Below are 5,429 nucleotides of genomic sequence, written 5' to 3'. Positions count from 1 at the left end.
GAAATGAAGGATTACACAACGGATATTCATTTCCTCAACGGATAAATCTTCAGAAACGAAAATGAACTAAACGGAATCATTTTCAACGGTTGCTTCATCAGAGTTGGAAATGAAGGATTACACAACGGATATTCATTTCCTCAACGGATAAAACGTGGTTGTTTATATATAGTTAGCTTGTTAACAGAGGGTATTTTAGGCATTTCCTTAAAAACGTAACTGTAAATTAGGCGGTTTTAAGTAGGTGGACTGTAATAATTACAAAGGTGAAACCACAGGGACTGAAATGACAATTTTTAAACTAATGGACTGAATAGTGATTTTTGACAAACCACAGGGATGAAAAACGTATTTAACTCTAAACTTTATTAGAAACTGAGTTTTATCCAATATAATTTGTATTTTGTAAGATTAACTACGGATTCACTATAAATACAAATAAAAAACACCTATTATTACTATGAATACTTTTAAAAGAAAACACCATAAAAGTTCTTGCGAATTTTTGATGGGTCATTCTTGTTGAAAATCCAAATCTTGATATTCGAACGACTTCTAAAACACCACAACATTTTAGCTGCTGAAGTACAAGTTGTTGATCATAAATTCCAGACGCGTGTGAATTATTTGGCTTAATGCAACGTATGAAATGTAACCTTGTGTTCCCCAAATGTTGCATTAGTTGGAATAATTAGCCCTGAAAACAATGAAAAGCAATACAACTTTCAAAAGTGGAATCTAGAACAAAAACACACACAAAAAAAAAAAACACGCTACAGTAGACGGGTCAAAATGGGAAAGGGCGTACCCTAAACTTTAACGTGACACTAAGCTTCTGGGAATCCGCACCACCTGATTTATTTAGTGAACCAACTGTAGGCTTCTCAGTCAAAGAAAGCATACTGGAAGCAAAATTCTGAGGAAGTTTGCATGTGTAAGAAGAGAGATGTTGAATGGCAACCGAATGCAATAAATCACGGGTTTTCTCCAAAAACCCGGTTGTGTCATATTTTACCTGAGAGGTACAAATGAAAACATACCATGTAGATAGCAAAAAACACACATAAAAGCTTTAAAAAAATAATCCGGAAAGAGTGCATTGTGCATGCTTCCCCAGCATAATGATGAAATGTGAACACTTTGCCTCGTTCTCCTCCACTCCAAAACACGGATTATCATTCAAGTGTTGCTTTAGCTTGTTGGCAAATGACATATCTGTCGTATTTGGAAATGTGGTTTCTTCATCTAATAGGTAGGGATAGTAATCCTAATGGTTGTTGTTAAGATTAAAAACATCGGATTACGTCCACAACCAATATGGGACATCCAAAAAAAGAAATTTCCATGTGAAAAACTGAATAACCTTCTCAAAAAGACTGAGACAAGCTTGATTGTCCTCAAAGTCAACCTTTGCCCAGTCAATGCAATCTTGGATATATTCCTAACAAGTAAATAACAGATTTAAGTAGATGTAAGCCATAGTTGTTAATTGCGAATAACGACAAACTACCTATATGCTACGTAGCTATAGCGATGAAATAGCGGCACAGTTGTTGCCTGTTTACCATCTATCTCGATGTAAATTCATAATATGCTAAAAAAATGATAGTATCAATCCAAAAGAAAAAACCTACTTTATCGCTATTTCATCGCTTTTTAGGCGTAGGAAGTTCCCACTTCGCTACGCTGTTATAGCGAGCAGAGCATCGCTATTAACAACTATGATGTAAGCACTTGCTTTTATGAAAAATATATGATGATCTGTTATCTAAGCAGGACTACCTCCTGTTCTAGCTTGAATAAATGATGATTAATCTCTCATTTGCATAATTAATGCAGAACTACTCTAAAATATTTACCTAGAAAAGTCAAAAGAAAGAAGGTCAACATTTTGATATAAGCTGTGATGAAAACGAAACAAGAAAACATAAGACATACGTCAAATGATTCGGATCCATAAATATCAAGAATGCTGATGGATCTTCCCAGACAGACGTTTCCCTGCAGAAAGTGATCTGTTCCACCAGCCAATCAAACAGACAAGAATATAATAATTTTGCCAATGCGTCACGTGAGTCCATTGCCTGAATCATGAAGGTTTTTCAGTGATAAAATATTAATTGTTCTTATTGTTATATGACTATCATATCTGATATATCTTATTATTTATCGTACCTACCTGAGTTAGATTTAGCCTTTTGATTATGTTTTCATTCTTAACAGTCATTTTCCGAGTGGATAAAGCGGTCTGTAGATTCTCAGCCTCACACCCAAGCAATTTCATTAGCAACAGTTAGAAGAAGAGCTGTAAACCAAAATTTTATTTATCAAGTCAAAATATATGGCATTAACAGGTGGTTGACCAAGATTTTGCCGTCAATAGCTGAAAATTACCTTCATCAATCATAGGTGCCACATGATTGTTGCCGTCAACAGCTTGAAATGTTACATTTCCAAGCCATAACACAGCTGCAAGCATTGAAAAAACATTTTCTTGGTCCTCTTTGCTAACATGGTATTTAGATTCAAACACGGCAGTAACAAAATTAAAATGTAACCCATAATAAAAATCTTCATGTAGTCAGAAGAATATAAGATTATGCAGCCTATGGTCTTCAGTTTAGCATTAATAGACTGCCATGTATCTATAAAACTCAAATGTTTAAAAGTTTACAGATTACTATGATTCTCAATATAACCCTAACCCGCCACATAAACCCAATTTTGAAAAAAATAGAAGGGATACGAACCTATAAACGATTCAGGGGCGGCTCAACCATTTTAAAGTACAGGGCCTTATGAGTGGTAGATCTGGGATTTTTCATCAACCGGGCAAATCACTGTAAGTTGGAACATCATGTTCTTGTAGGACAGATAGATTCGGCATAGTGACCAGCTGAAAAAGCAAATTAGGTTGTGCAATAAGAAAATCAGGAAGACTGTTTCGCTCACCTACGGTATCATATCAATCCTTAAGGTCAAACTCTCTTTGGCTTAGCCAAAACATTCATGTCAAGAACAAATTATTAGTCAAGCTACATTCTAATCTATCACAAAAGATCCAAATCGGAGAGAGAGAGAGAGAGAGAGAGATCCTACGAATTAATAATACTGACCTTACATTTCGACCCATTTGAGTATATAACTGTTTGATTTTACCCATTTTACCCTAAATAAAGTCAAACAACTTGTTCAAAAAATATAAAAAGAATAAAAAAAATATTAACTCAAACATTCATCATAATTCAAACATTCATCATAATCCATAATCCATAATTCATTAACAACACAAAATGACAACACTAACCCTACAATAGGAATCTGCAACCTAGTAGCTTCCAGAATCACAGAACTCTTCCTTTCAATATCAAAAATCACCACACAATCCGGCCGATTAACCGAGGTCAAATTAATCTTCTGATTCCTGGACTGAAACTTAACAAGAGTTTAAAAAAAACATTAAAACATCAAATTAATAACTTTACTCATGTTTTCATAAAAAACATGATATTAAGAGCACTTTTAGCTAAATATAGGTAAATAAAAACACAAAATCAAGTGGGATACTCAAAGAAAATAACAAAAAAAAATTAACTACTTTTTACCTGTTTATACACTGAGGAGATAAAGCATGACCAGAAAGGAATGGATGATGAGAGTCTTGTTCGTTTACAACCCTCCTACCAACACGTAGATAAATCCCAGTATCTTTCTGTTTCTCCCACTGTAACTTATCCATCACACAAAATGATTCATAATTTATCTCCAAAATCAAAAACCCTAAAAAAGAGGGAACTGTAAATAAAGAGCACTCACAAGAAGATCTATGCTTAAAACCTGTTTGTGAAGAATATGTCAACCATCTGAGGGAAGGTGTCCGGAACCGCTCTACATGTGTCAACCCCTCTCCGCCTGTCGCAGCCCAGGCTCCGCTATACCTGCGAAACAGTGGCCAGCCCTCCTCCAGAGTAGTGGCTTATGGTGAATCACGCAAAGAAATTTCCCAGATCCATAATGTTTGAGAGAGAGAGAGAATGGAATGGAAAGGGACTGTAGGTTTGAAATTTGAAATGGGATTTGGGGGTTTTGTTGGCCACGCGCATTTCATTTGTTTGAGTGAGAGGGTATAACTGGAAAGTGATGTCTATTTTTATTTCTGGTGCTTTAAACACTTTTATATTATGCTTTAAAGGTGTTTTAAGTAAAGTGGCAAATTACCTTAAGTCGTCCTTCAAATATGCTTTATAATATATATATATATATATATATATATATATATAGGGTAAGGTTTATTTGAAAATCATCATTATTGCGAGAACCGCGATAACCAATGTGAACATAAAAAAATTACTTAAAAAATCCAAAAAACACACAATTTTTTTTTAATATTTTTCTAATAAAATTCGCTATATTTCGTTACCAAAATAAAAAAAATATTTTGAGTAACAGTTACGGATGCAGATGTGCATATGTATCATTTCTTGGACAAATTCCGTAATATATTACCAGTAGTAGAAAAATGCACTTTCATTTACATTACAATCCGCAATACACTAATTTTTACATTACCAATATTAAGAATGCACATGTGCATCATTATGTATAACCATCATATAACGTGTTTTGGTACAAAAAGTTTGTGATTTTAAATGATGAAGTAGGCCCATATACATGTGTTTTAGTTAGTTATATCTAGTGATTGATGGTTTGATTATATTTGTTACTTTATGATGTAATATGTTGTTTGGATAGTATAAAGGGTGTTGATGTACATGTAATAAAGTGAAATATTGGTAATAGTATTGTATTATGGATGGTAGGTGGCAATGGTATTTTATTACGGATGGTAGGATGTAATGGTAGTCTATTATGGATGGTATGATAGATGAAAGGGAAGCTGTATTCAAAGTGGTTACCAAAACACGTTATAACATGTTCATACATATAGATGCACATGTGCATTTCTAGTGTTATTAATCTTATAACAAGTTCATACATATAGATGCACATGTGCATTTGTAATATCGTTAATGTAAAAAGTAGTGTATTATGAATGGTAGTGTAAATGAAAGTGCAATTGTCTGATATTAGTAATGTATTACGGAATTTGTCAAAGAAATGATACATGTGCATGGATAATTGTTACTCGATTTTTTTTTATTTTGGTTTTTTTTGTGACGAAATACAGCGATTTAAAAAAAATAGTAAATTTTTTTTTGAGTGGTTATTGATTTTTTAGGTATTTTTTTGTTGTGTTCACACTTGGTTCTCGCAATAAAAGGGTGGTTCTTAACGGATCCTTCTCATATATATATATATATACATATATATATATATATATATAGGATAAGGATCTGTTAGGAACCACCCTTTATTGCGAGATATATAGGATAAGGATCTATTAGGAACCACCCTTTATTGCGAGAACC

The 5,429-nt window shown here is 33.5% G+C and overlaps 1 pseudogene; it reads right to left on the bottom strand.

Moving 5' to 3' along the window:
• Positions 1 to 368: 368 nt before the first annotated feature.
• LOC110940429 lies at positions 369 to 4,133 on the bottom strand (annotated as a pseudogene).
• Between the last annotated feature and the right edge of the window lie 1,296 nt (positions 4,134 to 5,429).

Source organism: Helianthus annuus, chromosome 5 (assembly GCF_002127325.2).
Source record: "Helianthus annuus cultivar XRQ/B chromosome 5, HanXRQr2.0-SUNRISE, whole genome shotgun sequence".
NCBI lineage: Eukaryota > Viridiplantae > Streptophyta > Magnoliopsida > Asterales > Asteraceae > Helianthus > Helianthus annuus.
The sequence above is the reverse complement of the archived record's forward strand: the minus strand, read 5'-3'. Positions and strand labels throughout refer to the sequence as shown.